Source organism: Lissotriton helveticus, chromosome 9, assembly GCF_964261635.1.
Source record: "Lissotriton helveticus chromosome 9, aLisHel1.1, whole genome shotgun sequence".
Taxonomy (NCBI): Eukaryota; Metazoa; Chordata; class Amphibia; order Caudata; family Salamandridae; genus Lissotriton; species Lissotriton helveticus.
In genome coordinates this window covers 725,270,759-725,297,938 of record NC_136070.1, presented here as the reverse complement: position 1 = coordinate 725,297,938, position 27,180 = coordinate 725,270,759, and the positions used below count along the sequence as shown (strand labels likewise).

At 46.8% G+C, this 27,180-nt stretch overlaps 1 long non-coding RNA gene across 1 annotated transcript in view; it reads right to left on the bottom strand.

Moving 5' to 3' along the window:
- Positions 1 to 27,180, bottom strand: part of LOC144781822 (uncharacterized) — a 120,349-nt gene that overhangs the window by 20,138 nt on the left and 73,031 nt on the right. The window contains exon 2 of the long non-coding RNA XR_013601072.1: positions 21,584 to 21,757. This is a non-coding gene — a long non-coding RNA (uncharacterized LOC144781822). The remainder of the gene's footprint in view (positions 1 to 21,583; positions 21,758 to 27,180) is intronic.

Below are 27,180 nucleotides of genomic sequence, written 5' to 3'. Positions count from 1 at the left end.
TCATGCACTATATCATGTGTGTTCATACTATGCCCATTGATGTGCACACAATGTGCTACACATGTGCATGTCGACGTGTTGACGTCTTGTATTTCCCTACACAGGTTTCAAATACTTCACATCTACACAGTACATCAGGCCTGTCTCGCCACATTCTGAATCTGTTGTCAGTGTGTAGTTAATGTGTGCTAATAACAATGGTGGGGGTCCACATGCATTCTGTGTATGCGTATGTGTGTTGCCTGTTTGACCATGCATGTAATGAGCGGATGCTCACCATTGTCTGTGTTGTCATTGGTGCATGATGACATGGAGTGTGTGTAGCATTATTGTGTTGTGTTTGCATGTCCATGTGTGTCTGTGATGTGGCTTCTACAAAATTGGGTCCTAACATGTCTTCTTGGCAGTAATGTTGACATGAGACTACGTTGCATTGTACAAGTTGACGCACTTCATGTTGCTAGTGGCAGCACATTGTTCATAGGGCACTTCGTATTGTCGTAACTTTCTGACATGTCACATATCTATTGTCCACAACATTTATCTTCTTGCTAGTGTTGGCTTACATGTGATGGAGTTGCACAGCCATGCGTTGTTTGCAAGTTGACTTATATCACGTCTACTCCCACACAGGAGGGCTCCAAATGTCCATCGCCCATACACTGTGCTGGAGGATATGGTTGACGAGGAGGTGATCAGGAAATTCCGGCTAGATCGACGTAGATTGATGGAGCTTGTAGCCCAATTGTCTCCTCATCTGCAGCCACGAAGGACGTATCCTGGTTCCATTACACCCACAGCTAAGGTGATGGCGGCACTACACTTTTTTGCTACTGGCACCTTTCAGTACACAGTTGGACATGCCGGCGGGATGTCACAGTCCATGTTGAGCATGGTACTTCGGGATGTTCTAAAAGCCATGATGCTGTACAAGGATGACTACATCCATTTCCCACGGCCGGCAGAGTTGGCAGCAGTCAAAGCAGACTTCTATGCACTGGGCCAGATACCACACGTAGTGGGTTCCATTGATGGCACACACATCGCTCTGATTCCACCTCGGGCACGTGAGCCGGTATATAGGAATAGGAAGCACTTTCATTCGCTGAACGTGCAGGTGGTGTGCCTGGCCGACAACATCATCTCCCATGTGTGTGCAAGATTCCCAGGCTCCGCACATGACTCCCACATCATGCGGAGCAGCATTGTACCCCAACTGATGGCTAATCTGCATCCAGGACACGCGTGGCTTGTTGGTGAGTATGCTGTGGGGACATTTGTGATTTCTGTGTGGCATGGGGTACCCACCAATTCTGGTTGTGATATTTGTGTCTGTCATCCCCCTACATAGGCGACTCGGCGTACCCAAACCGGCCCTGGCTCCTCAGTCCCATACGTAATCCTACTACAGCGAGTGAAATGCGCTACAATGATGCCCATCGAAGGACACATAGAGTGGTGGAACGTACTTTTGGACTGCTAAAGTCCAGGTTTCGGTGCCTGGATAAGACCGGAGGGGCCCTGCCTTACTCACCAGGCAAAGTATGCAGGATCGTGATTGCCTGCTGCATGCTCCACAACCTGGCAGTGCGCAATAACATTGAACTGATCTTGGACCCTGAAGACCAACAAGTTCCTCGGCCTCCCATCCCACCCATGTCGACTGATGAGGATAGTGCTGAGGAGGAAGGTGTGGACCAGAGGCGTCAGCTCATTGATCGCTATTTCCCTTGAATGTGAGTGACTACCTCATGTGCCGGTTGACAATGCGTTTTGTATGTTTGTTGGTGGTGTGTGGATGTGGTGTTCATCAGCTGCCTGTTCTGGTATGTTATGTTTGCATGTGTGTGTGTTTATTTCTCTGGACATGCAAGTCTCTATGATGTGTGTCCTCTCATCCACTGACTTTGTGATGGGTGTGATTTGTGGACTTTTAGACTGCTGTGTGTTGTGATGGTTGTGATTCACTTACCTGACGTGTGTTTGCTGTCTCTGATTTTCCCTAGGTCACTCCCACAGCGGCAGGATTCTGTACGACATGGTTCCCTGCACCTGGTCAGGTCTGTTTCTGAGACAATCATGTGAATAAACATGGAGTCAACACATCATTGAGTGTGTAAGTGAAATTTATTTACAGGTTGTGCATTGGTGCTGGTGGATATATACAAGTAAGTGTTGGGTGGGGGAGTGTGAGTTGAAGGTCATGGTAGATGAAATGTCCGTGCTGACACCACATTGCGTGATGTCCGGCTAGTCCAGCAGACCTGTGCCAATACTTGGCGTGGTGGGACAGGATAGTTTGCGGGTGGATGGCAGCCTCAGGCAGTGTTAGAGTCATTGTCGGCCCCTCTTGGAGCGTGTAGATGGAGCATCCCCACTGCTCTCCCCTCCATCCGGCCTCGGACGGCCCCTCCGTCTTGGAGGGGGTGCGGAGTCAGCTTGTGGGGCAGGTTGCTCAGGGGCCACATCCGTCTCCAGGGGCACAGGTGGCGGTGGTGTTGCTGACCGTGGTGGCTGGACACTTGGTTGAGGGGGGGGGGGTGTTGCGTTCTAACCATACCCTCCACAGTGATGTGTGCTGGGCCACGAGGTCCACTAATTGGCCAATCGGCTGTCAATGGCCCGCAACACATTGGTGTTATCAACCATGTCCTGGTGTGCACGATCAGCATGTCCCTGCCCACGCTCATAGGAAGCCTGGACTCTGCCTAGGGCTTCCAGTGTCTCAGCGGCAGGATGGGGTGGGTGTCCTTCCCCAGCTCGCCGGTGTGAGTTACTCCTGCTTGGGGGGATGTTGCCTCGGCTCTCTCCTTTCCCGTCCACTCTCCCTGCTTGCCTGGGATGTTGATGGCCCTGCGTCTAGCGGTGGGTCAGGCAGGGTGGCACAGGCAGGAGTGGTGGTAATGGTGGTGGTGGAGGTGGTGGTGGTAGTTCTACAGCTCACTGTGGCAGGTGTTGCAGGAGTGACACAGGCCACGGTTGTGGAGGCAGGGATTTCCCGTGTGCCAGATGGCCCTGGCAGTGTGCTTTGGCACGCTTCCTCCTCTGCACCGGAGCTGGCTGTGGCATCGTCCCCAGAGAGTCCTGGATGTGAGTGAGGAGAATGTGGCGGCGGGTTACTGGTTCCACCAGTCAAATTGCGATCACCTGTGGGGGAAAAGTTTTGATGATCAATACTTTGGACATGACATGTTTTGATTGGCATACATTACTTTTCAGTGACCTCTCTCACACACCCTACACCCCACCACCATCCCTGTGGACATGGGGGCCTTTGGGAGTTGTAGTGCTGGTCTCTCACACACCCCACCCACCTCTCACACATACCCTGTGGACATGGGGGCCTATTGGGAGTTGTAGTGCTGGTCTCTCACACACCCCACACCCCACCACCCTCCCTGTGGACATGGGGGCCTGTTGGGAGTTGTAGTGCTGGTCTCTCACACACCCCACCCACCTCTCACATACACCCTGTGGATATGGGGGCCTGTTGGGAGTTGTAGTGCTGGTCTCTCACACACCCCACACCCCTCCCTGTGGACATGGGGGCCTGTTGGGAGTTGTAGTGCTGGTCTCTCACACACCCCACCCACCTCTCACACACACCCTGTGGACATGGGGGTCTGTTGGTAGTTGTAGTGCTGGTCTCTCACATACCCCACCCACCTCTCACACACACCCTGTGGACATGGGGGCCTGTTGGGAGTTGTAGTGCTGGTCTCCCACACACCCCACCCTCCACCACCCTCCCTGTGGACATGGGGGCCTGTTGGGAGTTGTAGTGCTGGTCTCTCACACACCCCACCCACCTCTCACACACACCCTGCGGACATGGGGGCCTGTTGGGAGTTGTAGTGCTGGTCTCTCACACACCCCACACCCCACCACCCTCCCTGTGGACATGGGGGCCTGTTGGGAGTTGTAGTGCTGGTCTCTCACACACCCCACCCACCTCTCACACACACCCTGTGGACATGGGGGCCTGTTAGGAGTTGTAGTGCTGGTCTCTCACACACCCCACCCTCCACCACCCTCCCTGTGGACATTGGGGCCTGTTGGGAGTTGTAGTGCTGGTCTCTCACACACCCACCCTCCACCACCCTCCCTGTGGACATGGGGGACTGTTGGGAGTTGTAGTGCTGGTCTCTCACACACCCCTCCCACCTCTCACACACACCCTGTGGACATGGGGGCCTGTTGGGAGTTGTAGTGCTGGTCTCTCACACACCCCACCCACCTCTCACACACACCCTGTGGACATGGGGGCCTGTTGGGAGTTGTAGTGCTGGTCTCTCACACACCCCACCCACCTCTCACACACACCCTGTGGACATGGGGGCCTGTTGGGAGTTGTAGTGCTGGTCTCTCACACACCCCACCCTCCACCACCCTCCCTGTGGACATGGGGGCCTGTTGGGAGTTGGGAGGTTCCGTGACAATTGTAAGTGATGTTTTCGACTCGCACGAATATGGTCGAGTCTGGTATCTAAGAACCGCAAATGACGAGTTTAGTAAGTATACGCAGTTTCGCTGTGCTAACTTAAACCGTTCGTTTGATATGTGGGTTTTTCATCTGTACCCACGGGTTCCATCTTAGATACGGCATCCATTTTGTCTCTTGCCCTCAAGTAGCCAGCGAACGGACACTGTCCGCTTCGTTACCTTGGGACTCTCAAGATATTTGTGGAAGACACATGTTCTTTGTAAATATCTTTTACGATGAGGGGGATGATACTGTAAGGCAGATGGCCCCGCTTTTGCCGTGCCGGTTTATTGTCTCAGCCGTGCATCTCATTAGGCACGTCCCTTTGATGCCTGTATCTCGTGTTTCCCGATACCTCCCCTTTTACACCCTTTTCGATCTCCCCACTGTCTCCATCTTCCTCTGCACCTGTCTTTGTCCCTATTTCGATCTGTTTTACTGCCGATCGGAATTCACTAATGTTGGGAAGATGGGTTTTTACAGTTGGGAACCGCCAAATGTTTCCGCACTTATGTTCCGGACCTTATGTGTACCAAAGTGACCAAAGCGACCCCTCTGAGGGATAATTATGGGAACCAGGTTGTAAACTTTTGTGTACCATGTTGTCCTATGAGTAAATTCTGTATAAAAGGAGCGCTCCACAGAACCAATTTGAAGCAGTCTCCCCAAGTTGCACGTGTTGTACTTGTTGTGACTTCTGTGTTCCCTGCAGTAAATAAACCTTGAATCTTTGACGCCGAAGGAAGTGTCCCGTGCCTCTGTAGTTTGTGCGCCGAAACAGGTATCCCATGAAGGTTATAGGTGTTGTTCCCTGGCACCGCTGGTACTGTTAAAAAGTCCAGTCCTTCAGTTGGCGCCCAACGTGGGGCTCGACTTCAGCGGTACCGGTCCAAAGCCTGATGATCGTGAGGAACTTCGTGTGAAATCTCCGAGGGAAGGTGCACCCCGCTTCATCGATCCTGTTGTCGAAATAAGTGGCCCGAAGTTTTTCCCTGCGAAGATTCCCGCCTCCTGACGGCTGCGACGGACCGATGCCCTGACTGTCGACCTGTCTTCGACGCCCGGCGTAGACCTTATGTACAAGCGAGACGACAGACGGGCCTTCCTGGTGACGCCATTGAAGTTCTGAGTTAAGTATTTGTGGGTCGCTCCCAGTCCTTAGTGGTTGTTCTAGCTTTTGAAAGCTTTGTGGTTAGCCTTTAAGGCTTTGTGGTAATAGCTCACTGAGCTTTGTAATAGCCTCCTCAGGCTTTGTGGTTAGCTCTCCGAGCTTTGTAATAGCCTTAAGGCTTTGTTGTATTGCATGGTTCCATTGCATTTGTGGTTCTTAGTATTGGTTTTTAGTATTATTTGACAGTTGCAATTGCCAAAAACCGAGGGTTTTGACTTACACGAGGTTTTATTGCTTCGGTAATCCTTGAAGTTTGATACTAGGTTAGTGTGCACGATGCCTAGCCATAGTGATTTGTTTCGTATTTTCAAATGTTGCGCAATGGATTCCCGGTTGGAGGACTCATGTCCGATACCTCCAGTTGGAACTCCGATACATGATCTTTATAGTCGACATGGTGTGGGTCCTATAATCTATAATGATTACTGGGTCCGTTATACAAAGAAAGACGGTGACCTTAGATGGCCACCACATGGAACTTTTGAACTTTCGATTTTAGATAATCTTGAGGCTAAATTATTTTCAAAGAAAGCTAGGCCAGCTATGTTTGATTCTTTTCGGATATGGCGTAAAGAGGCCAAGCAGAAAGAAATCAAACAACTTAAAAAGGATCAAAAGCAAGAGTTCGTTCCTGTAATGCAAGCTATAAAAGAATGTAGACAAGACAAAGAAGAAAAAGACATGGAAATCGCTACTAGATTGCATCACATGAAAATAGATAAATGTTACCCAGTTTTACCGAATAAATCAGAAAAGAAAGAAGAAGATTTGAAGGAGGATTCCTTGCTGTCATACTTGATGAAATCACCACCTCCTTATGTACAGGGTGCTACTGCTCCTGTAGTTGCTCCTGTAGTACCTCCTGTTGTACCTCTTGTTGCTCCAGCGGCTGCGGGTCAGCCCGCTGTTAACCCTACGTTTGTTTCACCACCTGTCCTCGTTCCTACTGCTCCTGTACCTGTACCTTCGCAGACTGTTGTTTCTGCCACTCCAACTATCTTGTCCGTTCCTACTATGCCTTCCTTCACCTCCAGTGTTGTTGCCCCTGTTTTTCTTTCTCCTTCTGTTCGTAAGCGTGTTCCTAACTCTGTTGCTACCCTTTATTCACCTCTTTCTGGTCCGTTATTTTCGTCTAATTTATCTGAAACTCCTCAGAGACGGAGTCAGATCCCTAGTGGTAGGGAGAAAGAGACGTTAGTAACAATGGCACATAGGTGGATAAGACATCCTGCTAAATACACTCCACGTGTAGTCTTTGATACGTTTTCTCAGTTTAATGAGCCTACGCAGAGATTCGTATTTGAGGAGATGTGTAACTTTTTGAGAGAAGAATGGTATAATGATGATGTAGATAATGTACCGTCCGACATAATTGAACTTCAGAGTCACTTTTCAAACGGTATGATTATAGGAGGCGATGTACGACGTGCCGTGGAACGCTTATTAGCATTCAGACCCACAGCACATTCTCGGGTATCATTAGATGATACCACTGAAAACTGGAAAGCGGTTCCTGGTCAGTATCCTATGAGAGAAGTCCCGCCACTGTGGGTGCCTGGAGATCCGCAGGGTAACCCTGTGGTGCTACCGCATTTTCGAAGAGTGTGGATACATCTTCCATGGAAACGATCGGAAGTTTTGCAAGTGAAGCAATCCTTACCCGATCCGCGTAAAAATCCGGCTGGTTATTATAAGGAGTTATCACAACTGATAGAAGCTTCTATTATGAACCTTGCCGACATCGACATGTTGTTTGGCAACGTTGTACCGCAACCAGTTTGGGCTAAAATTCGTCAAGCCAATCACGCAGCTGAATTAGGGGGTGATTGGGCTGCACTGCTAGCAGCTGATGCATTACAAGTCGATGGGGCCAAGCCTGAACAGTTGATCTTGGATTTGCCTCAGAAAATCATTACGCTCATGAAAACTCTCATGCCAGCGATGAAGGTGAACTGGGATAAGTTATCAGCTTGTAAGCAAAAGAAAGACGAGAGTGTCTCGGATTTCTTTACAAGGTTTGAGGAAGCGTTTGTCGACCACAGCGGCCAGGACATGGGCGCTGAGGGAGGCCAGCGGTTATTCGTTGACAAATTCGTGTCGAATTTGTTGCCTGAACTAAGCAACAAACTAAAGAATTCAGAAAGTGCATGGGCAGTTTCAACCCCTGCGCAAATACTAGCAACGGCTCAGTATTATGAGAATAGGGAAAAGGAAGAAAGTGATCGTGTAGAAAAGAAAACGAAGGAGCTCAAAACGAAGGTTTTGTTGCAGCAAGCATACCCTCCACGATCAAACCAAAATGATGCACAACAGCAGTATCGACCACGAGCACAGCTCGATAGAACACAGCCGCGCTCTGACAACTTTGATTCCAGATCTTCACTTGGGTATAATCAGTGCGCATATTGTAGGAAAGAGGGACACCTAAAATATGATTGTCTTGCCTTACGGGACCGTCTGAATGGTGTGTCGACACGTGGAAACCGTGGTGGTGGTCCTCAACAGGCACTTCGTGGTAGAGGTCGTGGTTCATCCCACAATCAGAGTGATCGTTATCAAAATCAATCGGATGTAAATAATTACTTTGATCAGCGAAATGCGGGGTCAGTTCGATCTGCACAGTATAATGTTGATGATTATTATGCAGAGTATGAAACTGTTGTAAATGACCATTACTAGGACAGCCAACGACAAAGAGAGGGAGTAGTGTCAGTTCCGGTCGATCAGAGTGGGCCTTACGTTGCAGTGGCTACATCGTGTGTAGTGGAGCCTTTTCTGTTAGACACTGGTGCGACAAAAAGTTCCATCATGCATTCAAAACTCCCTGGCGCACCTTTGTCTGGCTTAACGAACGTTTCCGTTGGATTCTCTGGCGCCCCTGTTAGTAACCCAGTCTCTAACCCTTTGCCTCTTATGATTGGACCTCGTGAGCTAACCGCTCCACTGATTCTATCTACAGGTTGTGGTGAAAATCTTTTGGGTCTGGATTTGTTGAAACGATTATATGCAACATTGTATTGTTCCCCCGAAGGAGTGAAGCTTACATTGGGACGGAGAGTGATCTCTCCCATGTATTTGTCAGTCGATAAATTCCCACCGGAGTTGAGTTCCCTCCCTGCGTCCTTATGGGCCACAGGTCCCAATGACGTGGGCCTGTTAGACATTCCACCCTATGTGATTCAATTGAAACCAAATTCGCGATTACCGCGTTTACCTCAATATCGTATTTCTCTCGAGGGCGAACGAGCGCTGTTAGCAATTGTTTATGATCTCATTGGAAAGGGTGTTGTTGAAGAAACTCGTGGAAATTTATGTAATAGCCCTGTATTGCCAATTCTGAAACGAACTGACCCAACTAAACCTCCTGTGTACCGTTTCGTTATAGATTTGAGAGAAGTAAACAAAATAGTGGTTCCACAATTCCCCGTGGTCCCTGACATTACGGCTTTATTAACAATGATCCCGGCATCTGCCTCCTGGTTCACAGTGATCGATTTAAAGAATGCTTTCTTTAGCATCCCAATTGCAGAGGAAAGCAGAGACCTATTCGGATTTTCATTAGGTGGTCGCAGTTTTAGGCTAAAACGCGCTCCACAGGGCTACTGTGAGAGTCCGTCAATCTACAGCCAAGCACTTAAAGGTCAACTTGATGACTTTGTATTACCAACGGGTGCAGCTTTGATTCAATACGTTGACGATCTTTTAGTGGCAGCTGATACAGAAACTATTTGCAAAACGGCTACAGTATCATTGTTACACTATCTACATGACTTGCACCACAAGGTATCGCCTTCAAAGCTACAGTATTGTTGTCAAGAAGTTACCTATTTAGGTCACTTATTGTCAAAAGAAGGGAGAAGGTTGACCCCAGAGAGAATTGCAGCGATTTCCCGAATGACTGTACCAAAAACCCAGAGAGATGTTCGCGCCTTTTTAGGTATTACGTCCTACTGCAGACAATGGATTCCAAATTTTTCATTGTTGGCGAAACCATTGATAGCCCTTACGTGCAAAGATGTTTCATCCCCAGTACCTTGGTCTGAAGAATGTCAGAAAAGTTTTTCTGAATTGCGTGATGCGTTGTGTTCGGCTCCTGTGTTGAGCACTCCTGACTACAGTAAGCCGTTTACACTATACGTTCACGAGAGGGATGGTTGCGCGTTGAGTGTTTTGACACAACCTTTTGGTGGTAAGCAACGCCCATGTGCCTACTTTTCTTCGACTTTAGACCCAGTAGCAAGAGCTTTGCCAAGTTGCTTAAGGGCAACAGCGGCAGCTGCGGCGTCCATTCGACAGTCCGCAGGTCTAGTCATGGATAATATGCTCACGGTAATGGTTCCGCATGCAGTCGACACTCTATTGAACCGAACGAAAACTCAACATCTGACAAGTGCAAGATTGTCTGGATATGAGTTGACGTTGCTGGCCAGTCACATACGGATAAAACGATGTAATGTGTTGAATCCAGCAACATTGCTGCCGATCGACACAGAATCAAGTGGTGAAGCAGTACATGACTGCTATCTCAGAACTGAAGAGGAAACCAAGGGTCGCATTGACCTAAAAGATACTCCATTGACAGATCCCGATGGTACTTTGTATGTGGATGGTTCTTGTTTCAAGTTGCCGAACGGTGATGTGACAACTGCGTATGCTGTAGTTACATTGAGAACGATTGTGGAAAACGCAAGGTTAAGTCAGAATTCGGCTCAGGCTGCTGAGTTAATTGCTTTGACGAGAGCGTGTGTGTTGTCTAAAGATAAACGGGTGAATGTGTTTACAGATAGCCAATATGCGTTTGGTGTGGCACATAGTTTTGGACAACTGTGGAGAGAGAGAGGATTCCTTACGTCACATGGTACGAAGATTCAGCATGGCCAGCTTGTAAATGATCTTTTGGATGCACTTACGTTGCCTAAGCAAGTGGCGATTGTTAAATGTAGTGCGCATCGTAAGGTGACGGATGATGTTGGTCGTGGTAATGCGTTTGCGGATGAGACTGCTAAGGAGACTGCCCGGAACCTTAGCACTCGAATGTATGTGACGAGTTCGGTTAGGTGGCCTGCAGAATCAAGTATGTGTGAAAACACTATCGAGAGTGTGAAAGCAATTCAGAATGAGGCCACCGAGACTGAAAAGACGAAGTGGAAAGAAAGTAAGGGAAAGTTGGATGCGAATGGTTGTTGGATTGACTTATCGGAACAGAAAAGATGGATGTTGCCTGATGCATATGTGCTGGCTGTTGTGACTATGGCACATGGGTTAGCACATATTAGCGCGAAAGGTATCTGTAAATTGCTGTTTCCTGTGTGGAAGAATGATGGTATTACGAAATGTGCTGAACGCTTGGTTAAGAATTGTATGGTATGTATGTTGTACAATCCTGGTAAGGGAACCCCAACTCCTCCTGGTAGTTTTGCTCCCCCTTCATGTCCCTTTGAGGTGATCCAATTGGACTTCATCCATATGGAGCGATGCAATAACTTGAAATACGTTTTAGTTGTTGTTTGCGCATTCTCCCGATGGATTGAGGCCTATCCTCTCAAAGACAATACTGCTTTGTCCACTGCGAAAATCCTACTGAAGGAATACTTTCCTCGGTATGGAATGCCTAGAATTGTGTGGTCAGACAACGGAAGTGAGTTTGTGGGGAGTGTGATGAAGAGTGTGTGCAAGGGCCTTGGAATTAATCAGAAATTCCATAGTGCCAATCATCCTCAGTCAGCTGGTTTGGTTGAAGGGTACAATGGCACCCTTAAACTAAAACTAGCAAAGATTCAGGCTACGACAGGTCTTTCATGGCCTGACGCTTTACCCTTAGCATTACTGTCAACAAGGGCAACTGTACACTCCCGAGTAGGGCTCAGTCCCTATGAAATAGTGTTCGGTCGCCCTGCCAATGTTTGGGGGGTCCCTAGACCGGGTGCCTTTTGTGATCTTGAGTATCCAATGTTGATCGATTATCTTCATGACTTGACTGCTAAACTGAGGTTAATTCACCAACAGGTTCACGAAGCATTGCCGACGCAGACGGAGGGTCCAGGCCACCAGCTCCAGCCCGGAGATTGGGTGGTAACGCGAAATTTTTCGCGCAAGAACAATTTGGATCCCAGGTTCACTGGACCCTATCAGGTCCTCCTTGCCACGAGAACTGCAGTTCGTCTTGAGGGGCGAAAGAATTGGGTGCATGCCACCCATACCAAGAAAGTCCCCATCCCGTTGCCAGCAGACTCGTGGGTGAGGAAAGGCATTGCATCAACTGAAACTGAAGGATTGTCAGCGTTTGTACCTTTCAGCGACGCACAACCTGTCGGAGAATCCTCAGTGCAGCAAAAAGGCATTGTTGAACACTTGTCATCAGAAGACTCAAGACCAGAACATTCAGCTGATCAACAGGGCGTTGTCCCTTCGACGGATCTTTTGTTTAACGAACAGACACGTCCTGGGAAAACTCAATATTTTTTGCGATCCAGCACTAAAGACTAATAAAAAACCCCGTTCTGTCCCTTGACAAGTGCATTATCCCGTTTTCCATGATCAGTTTGAACACTCATACTATTGTAATTATTTTGTACATATTCATTGAGCTTCGTTCCTTACACTTTTTGTTTCCACAGCTGAGAGACATTGTTTTCGCATATATATATATATTTGTGAAATGAAGGCCGTAGGGCCGCGCGCGTACTTCCTTCTGGTTAGTAGGTCTTGACGCTAGGTTAAAGACCGTCGGTTCCTGGGAACTCCTAGGAATTGACTATTGCTACACAGAACGAAGTGCGTCAAGAAACGTTGCGGACGGTCATAGGGAATGGCATTTTCAAAGCTGATGGACTTGGAAAGAGCTCAAGCACAAAGATTCAAGCTGCAGCAACTCAGTCGTACCAAATGTTTTGTGTTCCAAATATTCGTACTGTTTGTGACTGTTTCTGCGTTATTGGCGGGTGGAGTATATTACACGATGTCTTACTTCTTGCCTTCTATCATACCTACTCCTACCCCTGACCTTAAACTCATCTCCACTGATTCTCCTCATTCTTTTCACATCTTACCTGAACACGAGCAGGCTAGACGTGCAGAATTCCGCAACAATTCCTTTATTCAGCTCCTTCATCAGCATCAGTTAGTGGTTAACACTACTAATTGTTGGGTGTGTGGGTTGATGCCGCATACTACGGATAAGGGAATTCCATATCTGGTGTTACCGTATAGCTCCCAAGGGTCTGCTCGAGCATTTCAAACAATGTTTCAAAGCGCACTGGGTTTCCACCCCATTCGAGAACCACGTTCCCCCTACTCTGGTCCTACCTCGTACCAAAAACCTTTGTCTATAGCAATAGAGGATTTAGATAGCGATATCTATGATCCCTCGCTTATCCCTGAAGAAGAGGTACAAGCCTATAGGGTCCTAAGTAGAGGCGAATATAGTGTGTTTACTGGTGAAAAACAGCTTAAAAGCTCGCCTCCGATATGGGTCGTACCCCACATTGGTAATTTTTGTTTAATAGGTCGCGGCCGTAGATCGAAAGCCCGACTTGGAGAGAGTGCTTGCACTGAAAATTATATTTTGCCAATGGTCTCGTCCCCTGTGTTTTTGGCTGCCAAGGGTACATACTTTATTTGTCATGATCGTGCGTATGCATGGTTGCCCTCTGACTTCATGGGCTCATGTTTTATCGCAAACTTGTTGCCTCCGACGTTTACTGTAGATGCAGATTATCACAAAACTAGAGTTGTGAGAGGCGTAATTAGCGAAGAGGATACTGCCGGTCAAGAGGCAGGAGACTTTTTCAAGGGTTTCCTCCCATTTTGGGGACCTATGGTTAATAGTAGGAACCTGAGACAGTTGACTCGAGTGGTAGAATCGACAGCTAATATTACTGCCAGTGCCCTTGGTAATATCACCACAGAACTTCAGGCGGATAGACTTATGACGTTACAAAACCGTATGGTTTTAGACGTGATCTTAGCAGATCGAGGTGGGGTATGTAAGGTGATCCATTCGAGCTGCTGTATTTTCATTCCTGATAACGCTCCGACTGTCTATCAAGCCATCTCGAAGTTGCATAAGATCTCCGAATCCATACACGTGGATGTAGGGGATTGGACGCTACTTGGATGGTTTTGGGGCCTGATGTCGACTTGGGGTTGGAAGATTCTGATGATCATTGGAGTCGTTGTAGCGTTCCTGTTCACGTGTTGCCTTTGCGTGCAGTGCGGTCCTGCCTTATGTGGCCTCTGTGCTACAACGTGTATGAGACAGCCACCTGTTACCAAAGGGTCTCGGTTGAACAGAGCTATGCTACAGCAACATCTCGAGGGTCTGATGAATATCGAATATGATTCCGACTAGTGCTTGCCTACATGAGGGCAAAAGGAGCGTCTGAGGTTCCGTGACAATTGTAAGTGATGTTTTCGACTCGCACGAATATGGTCGAGTCTGGTATCTAAGAACCGCAAATGACGAGTTTAGTAAGTATACGCAGTTTCGCTGTGCTAACTTAAACCGTTCGTTTGATATGTGGGTTTTTCATCTGTACCCACGGGTTCCATCTTAGATACGGCATCCATTTTGTCTCTTGCCCTCAAGTAGCCAGCGAACGGACACTGTCCGCTTCGTTACCTTGGGACTCTCAAGATATTTGTGGAAGACACATGTTCTTTGTAAATATCTTTTACGATGAGGGGGATGATACTGTAAGGCAGATGGCCCCGCTTTTGCCGTGCCGGTTTATTGTCTCAGCCGTGCATCTCATTAGGCACGTCCCTTTGATGCCTGTATCTCGTGTTTCCCGATACCTCCCCTTTTACACCCTTTTCGATCTCCCCACTGTCTCCATCTTCCTCTGCACCTGTCTTTGTCCCTATTTCGATCTGTTTTACTGCCGATCGGAATTCACTAATGTTGGGAAGATGGGTTTTTACAGTTGGGAACCGCCAAATGTTTCCGCACTTATGTTCCGGACCTTATGTGTACCAAAGTGACCAAAGCGACCCCTCTGAGGGATAATTATGGGAACCAGGTTGTAAACTTTTGTGTACCATGTTGTCCTATGAGTAAATTCTGTATAAAAGGAGCGCTCCACAGAACCAATTTGAAGCAGTCTCCCCAAGTTGCACGTGTTGTACTTGTTGTGACTTCTGTGTTCCCTGCAGTAAATAAACCTTGAATCTTTGACGCCGAAGGAAGTGTCCCGTGCCTCTGTAGTTTGTGCGCCGAAACAGGTATCCCATGAAGGTTATAGGTGTTGTTCCCTGGCACCGCTGGTACTGTTAAAAAGTCCAGTCCTTCAGTTGTAGTGCTGGTCTCTCACACACCCCACCCTCCACCACCCTCCCTGTGGACATGGGGGCATGTTGGGAGTTGTAGTGCTGGTCTCTCACACACCCCACCCTCCACCACCTTCCCTGTGGACATGGGGGCCTGTTGGGAGTTGTAGTGCTGGTCTCTCACACACCCCACCCACCTCTCACACACACCCTGTGGACATGGGGGCCTGTTGGGAGTTGTAGTGCTGGTCTCTCACACACCCCACCCTCCACCACCCTCCCTGTGGACATGGGGGCCTGTTGGGAGTTGTAGTGCTGGTCTCTCACACACCCCACCCACCTCTCACACACACCCTGTGGACATGGGGGCCTGTTGGGAGTTGTAGTGCTGGTCTCTCACACACCCCACACCCCACCACCCTCCCTGTGGACATGGGGGCCTGTTGGGAGTTGTAGTGCTGGTCTCTCACACACCCCACCCACCTCTCACACACACCCTGTGGACATGGGGGCCTGTTGGGAGTTGTAGTGCTGGTCTCTCACACACCCCACCCTCCACCACCCTCCCTGTGGACATGGGGGCCTGTTGGGAGTTGTAGTGCTGGTCTCTCACACACCCCACCCACCTCTCACACACACCCTGTGGACATGGGGGCCTGTTGGGAGTTGTAGTGCTGGTCTCTCACACACCCCACCCTCCACCACCCTCCCTGTGGACATGGGGGCCTGTTGGGAGTTGTAGTGCTGGTCTCTTACACACCCCACCCACCTCTCACACAAACCCTGTGGACATGGGGGCCTGTTGGGAGTTGTAGTGCTGGTCTCTCACACACCCCACCCTCCACCACCCTCCCTGTGGACATGGGGGCCTGTTGGGAGTTGTAGTGCTGGTCTCTCACACACCCACCCTCCACCACCCTCCCTGTGGACATGGGGGCCTGTTGGGAGTTGTAGTGCTGGTCTCTCACACACCCCACCCTCCACCACCCTCCCTGTGGACATGGGGGCCTGTTGGGAGTTGTAGTGCTGGTCTCTCACACACCCCACCCACCTCTCACACACACCCTGTGGACATGGGGGCCTGTTGGGAGTCGTTTACATTTTGGTGAGTATGTAGCCCACATGCATAGGTTAGGGCCTGGGAGCTTTTTCTTCTCAGTTGTGTGTGGCAGGCCATGTCTATGTGCTCGTGGTGCTTGGTTTTTACTTACCAGCCTCTTCTCCTTCATCAATTCCTTCCAGGCTCTCTGGGTGCAGTATGCCCAGCACCTTTTCCTCCCAATCAGTGTAGGGTATGGGCTCCAGGGGTGTGCCGCCGCCAGTGTGAATTGCTCGTAGATGGTTTTTGGCACGGATGCCTTTGACCCTGGTTTTTAGGTCATGCCACCGCCTCTGGATTTCGTGCTTTGTCCTTGGCACGGTCCCTGACGCATTCACACGAGTTACAATCCTGTCCCACATGTGATTTTTCTGGGCCACGGTGGTCTGCTGGACTAGTGTCCCGAATAAGTGGGGTTCAACACGGATGATTTCATCCACCATGACCTTCAACTCTGTCTCCGTGAATTTTGGTTATTTTTTGGGTGCCATGGTGTGTGGTGCTCAAGGTGTGGGTTGGTTGTTTTGGGAGGTGCAGGTGTGTGGTGTGTAGGAATGGTGTGGTGAGTGTTTGTATGGTGGGTGTGTTTGGGTGGTGGTTGTATGTGTGCAATTTGCCTCTACTGTTCGTCGTCTCAGGCCTCTTGCTAGCAGCTATGCTGTGATGCAAAGGACTGTGGTAGTGGGTGGGAGTAATTTTATAGTCTGTGTCGTGGTTGTGTCCCAATGGTTGATGGCAGTCAGGTGCTAGGTGGGTGTGTTGACTTGAGTGGATTAGTAGGTGCTTGGGGGGTTGTCATTGTGGCTTGTGATTGGTGTGGGTGTTTCAGGTGGGTGGGTGTCCTGTGTAGTGTGTTTTGTATTTATTTCCGTCAGCCATTTGTGAATTGGTTTGACGGTAGGGATGGTGTCCGTGTAGTCCTTCCGGTGGGATGCTGGATTTCTCGTAGCATTGTTTCCGCAGCGGTCGTGGATGGGGGTGAGTTCCGTGGCACTGGCGGCGTTATCCTAATCGCGGGAACGAAGCATCCGCAGGTATTGCGGTGGCTGTGCCTGTTCCCGCGGTCATGGTCGTCCGCGGCGGAGGGAGTTTCTTAGCTTCCCTCCGCTTGCGGCGGTCTCAGGTGTACTCCGTCCGCCGCGGACGGGGTTTGCTGTATTCCGTCCGCCATGAACGGAGTATCATGGCATTTTTATCCTAATCGCAACGGCGGTTTCTCCGCGGCGCGGTCGGGAGTATCTTGGCCGCGTCCGTGGCGGACGGATCCGGTTTCCGTCCGCCATCATAATCAACCCCTTTGCTCTGGGAGAACTGTCTCCCTACAAACAACAAAGATCTGCCTATTCCTCGCACGCCATATCGAGCGCCGATAGGCCTCTCACTAAGCCACATAGGTGTAATTCAAAAACGCCTCCAATTGCAAGTAGCGTTTCATTTGTTATTTTATGCCACTGGTCTAAAACGCACCAACTTTAGACAGTATGCGAATATTTATAAAGCGGCGTACATTCAGGGCGTGAGTTGCCGAAAACACTCATGCTCCCGTACAAACTCTCTGCGTACCTATTCATACTCTACACACTGCTAACATCAACAATCGGGGGCCGAGATCTCCTCACCTCTCCGTCGGTACACCGGTCGTCCCTCTGGGCTGTATCTTGGGGATGTGCCGACACGGTGTACCGGCGGTAAAGAAATCCCTTTCCGGCCCCGACGTCGTGCGTACGTGTGATGTCATAATGACGTGCCGCGTCATACTACTAGGGAGATGTAGTTCCTTGGTACTCCGATGCCTTTTGCACCAGTGTGTGCCTGTACACAGCTTACTTGGTGATAACCAACATAGGAACTCACAAGCATCGTAAAATAAGCGAGTGATCAATAATACATTCACTAGTCATATTCCGCGATGACATTAACACTCTGACTCGTAACATGGTATATCCCAGTGTACAAAAGCTATTGTGTCACACGGCAAAAGCCATTTACATCAGAGGAGAATCTCAATTAATGGGTATATCTCAGTCAGCATAATGCTGGCACACACTGAAGTATTAATTCACTCCGCCTAGTCATACTTCAAGATGGTATTTATAGTTGTACTCTTGCCATGGTGTGTCCGAGTATCCAGATCATAGACAATAGCCTTTGGAAACAAACGAAAGTCTCAATTAACTTATAGGCCATGTCTAGGTTGGATCAATGCTGGCGTAAACATTAGTCTTGCTCCACCACAATAGGAGGGACATGCCTATACACTAATCTTTGCAAATCAGACGGCTCTGGTAACTCACACGGGGGTTATATGCTTCCCTACTCCAGGGGAAAGTTCTCATTCAGAACACACCCGTGTGAATTCAGAAGATATTGATAAGCCTACAAACTGAGCAGCCCTGTAAATGGATGCTTTCCAACACACTCACCCCCGTATTACTCGGAGGTTATCTATTAGAGTGACATCCAGGGAATTTCTTTGTTTAACCCAATCTTGTCAGTCTTAAGTCTGAAAACCCATTTTTGTTCTCGTCTGAATAAAAAGGTAGATACATCTGTAACCTCGGCAGGAATCAATGGTTGATCCAGTACTACCCAGTGTAAATCAGTAGGCCGATGTCCCACCTGTAAAAAGTGGTTGGTCAGTCTCGTGGCCTGTTTCGAGCACCCGATTAAACTTTTGTGTTCCGAGATTCGAACCTTAATTTTTCTGGTCGTCATCCCTACATAGTTTTTCTTGCAGGGACAAGTAATCAGATAAATTAGGTTACTGCTGTTGCAGTTCGTAAATCTTCTGAGCTGCCACGGTCGGTCAGTGCCAATATCAATACTGTACGTCTTCATTGTTTGCGGACAAGCAGCACAATTCCCACAGGGATGGTGTCCTGTGACAGCGGGCAAGTCCCATAATGTCCCTACCGCTCGAGGAATAGTTGTTTTCGGTCTGGTATGAACTAGTTGGTCTCTCAGACTCTGTCCTCTTTTGAACGCAAACAACGGAATTGGCAAGGAATCAGTACCAGTGTTTAGAATCTTCCAATGTTTTTTTACAATTTTTTGTACTTGGTTGGAATTAGTACAAAAAGTATTTACACACGTGATCCTTTCCTGTTTTGGTTTTGGAGGTACCAGCTCCAATAGGCTCTGCTCTCTCTGTTGTTGTTAGAGGCCCTTTTCTTTGAGTTCCGAATTAGGCGTTTAGGGTAGTTCTTCTCAGCCAGGTTAGCTGCCAATGTCCTAGAATGGACGTCAAAGGCGGACTTCGTAGAGCAATTCCTCTGTATTCGGAAGAATTGCCCAAAGGGCAAGTTATCCCTCAGAGCCTTCGGTTGACAACTCTCATAGCTCAATAGGGAGTTTCTCGCCATGGGCTTACGATATAGTTCAGATTGTAGCCCTGTGGTTGAAGATGTAATTAGCAGGTCTAAGAAAGCCAGTTGATGTTTGTCAAATTCAATTGTGAATTTGAGGAATCGATTTCTCGCATTCAGCCAAAGATGAAACTGCTGAAACTCTTCCACCGTCCCACGCCACACTACCAGGACGTCATCTATATATCTTTTCCACAATCGCAGACACTGCTGATGTGGATTTGTGTCTGCAAAAATGTGGTCCTGTTCGAATTTGTGGACATACAGGTTAGCGAGACTAGGAGCAAAAACGCTGCCCATGCTGGTCCCGCTAACCTGTAGATAGATCGACTCCTCAAACTGAAAAAAAAATTCAGTCATGGCCAAAGTGGCCAAGGTCATAATCAGTCTTGCCGGCGTGATGGAATTTAGGTCTCTATTCATCAAAAGTCCCTCGATCACCTCCAGTGTTTCAGTCTGGGGGATAGATGTATAGAGGCTTTCAACATCAAAAGACACAAGGATGTCTAGATCTTCATTATACTCGATGTCAGGGAGAATTCTCAGAACATCCTTAGTATCTTTGAGGAATGTAGGCATTTCCCTCACTAGTGGCTTCAAAAAGAAGTCTACGAAGGTTGAAAGCGGTTCAAGCAGTGAACCGATGCCCGATATAATTGGGCGACCCGGAGGTGGCCTTTGGGCCTTATGCACTTTTGGCAGTACATAAAAGTACGGCATTCTCAGATTCACTGTACAGAGGTATTGAGCCTCTTTGTGAGTAACCCAGCCTTCAGCCAGAGCTTCCTCCACTATATGTCCAATAGCTGTGGTGAGTCTTTCAGTGGGATCGCTGTAAGTTTTCGATAGGCCTTGGTGTTATTCAATTGGCGCAAACACTCTTCTCGATACATGCCTGCATCCAAAAGGACGATTGCACCCCCTTTGTCTGCTGGCTTCAATACCACAGACTCATTATTGGCCAGCGTTTTCACTGCCTCTTGTTCCTTTCTCGACAGATTAATGAAAGGGCTTCGTTGTTGTTGTTGATATAGTTCTCTTATATCGTGGTCTACTGCCTCCTCGAAGGCTAGGACTTTGGCTGGCAGGCCAACACTGGTGGGATTAAAGGTAGACGGCCTCTTGAGGCCGGTATTCTCACTTCCATCTGCACCATCTGAGCTGTAACTATGTTTATTGGCAAAAAGGTAATGCAACCTTATTTTTCTAAAGAACTTTCCTATCTCAATCTGGGCGATGAAAGGATCACCTATATTAGTGGTAACAAAACCCAGTCCCTTGTTAAGGACATGTTCCTCAATCTCAGTTAATACATAAGTGCTGAGGTTTATTACGAGGCTTGCCCTACTGATGTCCCTGGTTGTTCCTGAGGGATTTTCTTCCCGTTCCTCAGATCCATTGTTACTAGAGGGATATTCCAACGGACCTGGTCCTGTTGCTGGGCCCTCCGTCGTCCTCTCGACCGTCCCTGGCCCTGTCCTAAAAAAGACTGTTGGTTATATTCAGGATAGAACTGCTGTGGGCCAAAAGGACCCCCGGGAGGTGGAAAAGTAGATGGTCCCCATGGTGTAGATTGCCACCATGGCGGAAATTGTGGGTGGCCAAAATGTTGGTTGTAGCCCCTCCAGTTTCTCCTGTTACTTCCCCTACCTCTATTAGCATTCGGTGTATTCCCTCTGTTAGAGGAATCAGAGTCAGTCGATCCTTCATCTGAGCTTGATGTACAGTACGTTGATCCCCCTTTACGTCCATTCTTATTAAATGGCGCAGGTACATATTGTCAAGAATTCACCTGTTATAACCTGATCTTGTACTATTTAATGTATTAAATTGAGTTGTATTCATAAGGAACCTTGTTTAAAAACAATGCAATTTGGTTTTGCCAAGGCTTGATGTTTTATATGGCAGTTTCCAATGCTTGTTACTTTCTATGACCAAGCCTTCAGGCACGCTAATCCTAAACGTCTGTGCACGTTCCTAACAGCAATCTAACTACACGTGTCTCATGTAGCCAACGCCCTTGCTCTCAGACTATTTAAACACCCTGATCTCTGTTCAGGCGCTTCGCTTCGTGGCATTGACGCCTCGACGAGAGTTCCTGATTTGGCCTCCTGACTTCGTCAGTGTTCCTGCGCAAGAGAGTATCCTGTTTGCCTTTCGCCCTGCTCCCAGTTTCCAGCGCCCCCCGCCCTACCTACCTGGTCCGTGATCTCTGCAGAGGCCCCTGCGCTCTCCGGTTCCAGTTCTTTGCCGGTTTCAGCATCGGAGCTGTTTTCAGCAGAGGTTCTGATCCTGGCTCCAGTCCAGCAGCTCCCGGTGAACATGTCTTCAATAACGACCATGATTCCCTTTCAGCAGCTTCCGGTGATCGTCTAAACACACAAAGTAAGATCGTTACTGGTTACTTAGCAACAAGGGCAAAAACAAACAATCCTTGGTAACTGTAACATGCAATTTCTGAAGTACCTTTAAAAAGGAGTATTAAGAAACGATTCTTGACCTCGTTTGTTGGGCATTTTTAGTGGAACTTTGCGAAGACAATTTAGACAATTTCAAAAACAATAAAGCATTGGTAAAAACAATTCATAGCACTGTAGTGACAGAAAACTGCAGCCTTTGTTCTTAGTCAATTACCTTTCAGAGACAATCATTGATATATGCAAAGTCGATGTATATACGTTATGAGAAATTCATAAATCTGAAGTTTGAAAAAGCATTCTAGACAACTACAGAAGGTTTTTGACAATATCAAAGTTAGATGCTTGCATGTTCTTTTCTTTTCTCTTTTCTTTCTTTATTTTTTTTTAAATACAGAACCCCACTTTAAAGATTTGCATTTACATTGGCAAGGTAAGATTAGTGTGTAGAGTTATTTCTAACCAAAAACTAATCACTAATCTAAGTTAAATCATCTTGTTCCAGTGATGTTGTAGAACTGATAACGTTTTGTATTCATTTAAAGGTTTGAAGTCATAGAAAAAACTCCTGCCAATTGTAGAAGTGTCAGAAAGGGCCATTTCTTGAATGGTATGTTTCAAAACAGATTTGTTACTAGATGTCTTTTGAGAAGGTCATGAATATATTTTGAATGTAATTATATGCTATACAGTGACAACTAAAGAGTCCAGTAGAAGAGGCCCTGAACACTTCAAGAGAGAAAACTTCGCTGTCATCTCAGGAAGAGATCCAGTGTGTGCATAGTTTTCTCTGTCCACTTCCCCTTTCCCTTGGAGATTAGTCATTTGGTAAAGAGTTTTGATATCTTGCTAAGTGACTGGTTTGAGAGGGAGTTGGGAGTTTGCGTCGCCAAGAAGGAGACAACAGGAACCTCGTGAGCATCGTCTTGACACATATGTGTCGCTCGTGTACGGATACACCTTCTCAGCCGAGAATTTGGCAAGGTCTTTCTTAAACTTTTCAAGTTTACCGAACAAGATGGAATCTCTGAACTCTTTACTGGCTTTATTACCTAGATGAAATTTTGCCAGATTGGTATGAATGAAAGAAACCAAGTTGTACTTAGATCTCTTAGCCGGGCAAATCTGAGGACTTTAGTGATGCGGTCCCGGTAGCGTATAGCTAGGATCGTTTCTCCCATCGTTGCTGGAGTCTTGTCTGTGGCTTGGTTTGCCATATCGGAGCTGAAGGATAAAAAATAAAATTCCTGCTACGAGTCCCAAAAGAAGAGGCAGACCGCCAAATAACGAATGCACAAAATTCGGGATAATGCCCAGAACTGTTTCAAAGGGTGCTAACAGTACCGAAAAAATTGTCTTAAATACATGTGCGATGCCACTGGTATCAGACATGTTTAAAATTTGACCTGACATTTCTACGAAATGTACCGGGCAATTTGTTGATAATAGGGAATGTATCTCTGCCGCTGTCCTTGCAACTTGCAGTTCATACGTCTCTTTGGACGAGGTAAAAGGCACAGTTGTCTGTAAAAGAATGGATTTCATTCTGCTTAAAGTATCAATTCGAATAGAAGAGATATTCAAAGAAGGCCATATTGCCGCCTCCATGTCTGGATTGCCGTTTGGATACAATACTTGCATACAGCAAGTGACCATGGAACTAACGCTCACGAGATAGGCTTTTCCTGGCACCATGCCACAACAGCTATGGTCACTTATTAGAACGTAGCTGCCGTTGGAAAGCTGTCGAAAGAATGGCTCTATCTGTGTTGCAGGAGTGCCGTGAAGGTGACATGAAAGGTTATTTGAAGACCCTTTGCAGGCTCCATGCAAGTTAATACCTTGACACAGAAGTGTACCGCTTAGTGATTTTTTACAATTGTTACCACTAAGAAATACCTCCTTTTTCCCTTCACTATAACATTTGCGTGTATAAGGTAATTTCCATGTTGACTTGATGTATCCTTTACCCAACCTTTCATACAGGCCTGCTGGTATATATTTTTGGAAATACTTAAACTGGAAAGTTGTTATTGGGATTGTAATCATTCCATGTATTATCCATTCAATGACAGGTCTCTCTGACATTGTCAATGGTAATCTCTCAAGTTTTTCAATGCTCAGAATCGTATAGTCTGCCCCTTTTTGTGCCAAACTGATTTGTTTATCAGTAAGGTTAAAGATAGAGAATAATGACGTTGTGTTGATTAAACACCATGGCACGTAGCCTGAACGCAGATTTTGCAACGTCCTGCCAAGCTGTACAATAGAACGTAATTGGGACTGACCATGTTGTAGCATTAGCAAGTCCTGCTCTATTATATCAATAGCAGATGATACAATGCTGTCCAGTGAATATATTCTGGAGGACAGAGTCGTTAACCCATTGTCCACTACAGAAAGTGATTTTTCCAAATTAATACGATCAATTTTTCGTATTTTTTCAGCTGTTTCAATTTGTGTTACTTTCCAAGCGTCGTTGTAAGCAGCGTATATACCGGCGTATATGAAACGTTTTTGGCGCTGTTTGCGTGGTCCCAGTAGGAAATCACGCAAGTCAGCACCGTCTTTAGGTAAAGTCAAGTGTTGCTTAATTTCAGCCAGTGTGGATTTTTGTAGCCACTCAAGGCATAGTTTCCCTACACTGTCCCTGGATGTTGTCTCTGAGAATATCTTGGGTCTGGCCTGTTCTGTTTGAACCCCTGTATTTTGTTCAGGAATCTATCTTGACAGTTATTTGTGTCTGTGGACCAGATCAACCATTTTTTCCAATCAGGATTTGTTCTGTTTCGGTGTAAAATATGGGATACGTCTATCTCCACATCTGTAGTGCTATTACTATCAGGTATGGGCTTCGGAATAGACGGTTTATTTAAGTCTTTTATCTTGACAGGTTGTTTGCTGAATGGTGTCATTCAGGAACATTAATTGTTCTGGGAAAATGCAGGCTCTAAATAATGCTTCTAAACCTTGGACCTGCCAGTCTTTTGTACCCCAGATGGTTTTTGTTTCAATGTTGTTTTTCCAGAATTCAAAACCAAATGTAGTCATTTTTTCATAAAATGTTTCAGAATAAATCAATTTAGTATTTGTCAACATTGTTTTCATTCCTGTCTTATTTAACATTTTAAAATAAAACGTTTTTGCATCACTTGTGTTAAACCCTGAGAAGTATGGGAATTTCTCATAAAATGTTTTCGAGCTGCCTTTAGGTGGTGTTGCACAATGTTCCCATTGGTTATAATTAAAAACATTTCTAGGTTGAGCAGTTTTATGCAAATAGTGATGACCATAGTGATTATAACAGTACATTTCTTCATAATTTGATGAACCCTGCAAATAATCATGTTCTGTGAATTTAGCTGACATTACTAAATCTGACATCATATTAATAATATTTTCAAAGTCCCAATCATCATAAAAAGTACTTGGTTTCACAAAGTCACTTAATGAAACCTTGAACTGGTGTGGATATTTCAAGAGCTCAATCGGGCCATAAATTTCATAATCCGTTTTGTCCCATGCTACCCCACCGGGTATTGGATTGGCTGTGATGCTCACTGATGACAGTTCTCTTTTCTCGATGTGAGATGACTTGTGAGGCTTTAGGACCAAGTTGATGTTCTGACTTGCTGTGTCCATTGTACTGTATTTTCCTTCAATGAATTTTCCCAAACAAAGAACCATGATGAGCCAAAGCAGGAGGAAAAGTACACCTAACACAATCCAAAATTCAATCCATGGAGAAATCAGATAGGTTTCTTTGAGTTGATGAAAGAGTTCAGTTACTTTGTCTTTGAAAGTTTTTGTTGCTGGCGTTTCTTCATGTTCACTTGGATCATCAGAAAAGTCATCGAAATTGATGAAGTAGCCAGATGCAGTTCTGTCAATTGTTGAAATTGCTTCCGGATGTTCTTTAGTCTTTGGATCTTTCTTTGAGACATTAGTATAGTCCGATGCTACATCATTGTAGATAGGTGTTTCTTGACGAACTGTTGCAATTTGGGTTTCAAGAGGCACAAGTTCCATGGCTTTGTTGCATAGTCCTTTTTTATTCACTGCAGGGTTATCAAAAGTGATTAGTCTTTCAGTTTGAACCTCTTGGATTGTAGCAAGATTTGGTCTTCTGCTATTTCTTGGGAGTCCACTGGGCCTGCTACTTATTATTGGCCACATGATTGTGGTTTTACCAGGTCGATGGATACAACTCGGTTCTCCTTTTTACCAGCAAGGTACGGTAGTACTACTGATCTTGTTCCGCTGACAGCTAAGACAGGTACTGCTTTTCTGTAAGAAGGCCCAAATTCCTTCTTCACCGCGATATTTTCTCTGACCAGATCCCCAATCTTTGGAATCCAGACAGGTCTTGCTGGGACAGGTGGTTTTTCTTCAGTGGCTGTTGGCTTTAACTTTATATTACTCAGACTTCTTCTTGTTTCATTTAAGTCCTGTAAAACAGCCAAACGGTCTTTGATATCAAAGGCTTTTTCTTCTACCACTGAAGTGTGACTATCTAAGTCCTGGATATGCATTCTAGTACCGAACAATAGTTCGTAGGGAGTGAGACCTTTTAGAGAATTTCTTGGCAGATTGTTAAGACTACGTTGGACACTTGTTAAATGTTTGACCCACCCATCACCCGAACCCAATACCCTCGCCGTTATAGATTGCTTTATGTCCCGTTTTTTTCTTTCCACTACCGCATTTCCCTCAGGATGGAATGGAGAAGAGTACCGCAATGCAATGCCCATGCTGGCCATGGCCTCCTTGTAAGCCCTAGAGCTAAACGCAGGACCCTGGTCAGAATGTAGCATACCAATTGCGTATGTGCCGATAAAGACTCGCAAATCTTTTATAACAGTTCTGGCGTCAGCTGAGCGCTGGTGTCTGCATTTTAAGTGAATCTAGTCTTAATATTTATGGGATCGCATTTCTCCTGCTGGATTTTTGCATATAGATAGCCTTATGCTTTCTAATATAGGTGTCCTGGCACTAGTCTGGTCCGGTTCACGACTGCGATCTCTGTTGCAGTCAGGACAATCTTTTGCAAATTTGTAATGTTGCAAGCTCATCCCCGGCCACCAGTATTCTGATTGTAATTCTTTTAGAGATTTCATGATCTCTAGGTGTCTTCGACCCTCTCCCATGTGTGCGTCTGCTATTAATAAGACTCTCCTGTTCGTGTTTGGAATTACTCTGTCCCCCTGTAACGGGTGCGGGAGGAAAGGGCAGGAGACGTGTTTTGGTTGCAGGTAGATTTATTTGAGCAAACAGAAAGTCCGTGCAGGTTTTGCGGGAAGACACCCTCCTCGGGGAACGGCTTCTTTCCGCCGGTCTTCTCCTCCTGGGAACACCGTCTGCTGGTTGTATTCAGACTG